The sequence below is a fragment of the Penaeus monodon genome, chromosome 19 (assembly GCF_015228065.2).
Source record: "Penaeus monodon isolate SGIC_2016 chromosome 19, NSTDA_Pmon_1, whole genome shotgun sequence".
NCBI lineage: Eukaryota > Metazoa > Arthropoda > Malacostraca > Decapoda > Penaeidae > Penaeus > Penaeus monodon.
Genome location: NC_051404.1, coordinates 1,987,985 through 1,988,631, shown reverse-complemented (window position 1 = coordinate 1,988,631; position 647 = coordinate 1,987,985). Strand labels below are relative to the sequence as shown.

Genomic DNA, 647 nt, shown 5'->3' with positions numbered 1-647 from the left:
CCTGTTTCCCCCACACCCCCTCTTCTCCCCCCCCCCAAAAAAAAAGAACACACAAACGCACACACACGAACACCCCGTCTCCCACCTTTGCAGGGAATCGGACAATCATGCCTCCCCGCACCCTCCAGCTGGCACCCACGTAGGCCTACCCAATTTTCCTCTCTTTGGGGCCGATTATGGCACTGACAGACCGCGAAACCTCCGGGAAATGGATAGGTAAGGGTCAAGGCACCCAGTCCATGACCTTTGGCTTGAAAAACGAGTGAGCTGAGGCCATTATCCTAATGGTTTTGTCTTTTAGGGCTTGGTGGTGTTAGCGTCTATTTTTCATTAAGCATTTATTTGATTATTAAAGGTGTTAAGTGTGCTCGGATTGTACTTAAAGTCGTGTAAATGAGGGAAGAAAGAGATGAGGAGATGATTAAAGGTTGTACGTGTTCCAGAACGCTGACATTTAGTTATATAGTTTGGACTCATTATAAAGTGATGATATTATTTTCGTTTTGGAATATCTCCTTAAAGAATGTGGATAAATGGAGATATCTGATGTATATTACAACGGAGTAAACAAGTCTGTGTAGCGGAAGGCTAGGAAACTAGGTAGGGGCAAGACAAGGCCATTAGATCAAAATAGTGAAAAAGTGTAA

The 647-nt window shown here is 44.2% G+C and overlaps 1 protein-coding gene across 1 annotated transcript in view; it reads left to right on the top strand.

The window, feature by feature from the left end:
* Positions 1 to 49: 49 nt before the first annotated feature.
* The window catches only part of LOC119584962 (beta-1,3-galactosyltransferase brn-like), a gene marked incomplete in the record, with an annotated part of 6,396 nt that continues 5,798 nt past the window's right edge, over positions 50 to 647 (top strand). Inside the window, 1 exon segment of the mRNA XM_037933559.1 lies at positions 50 to 216.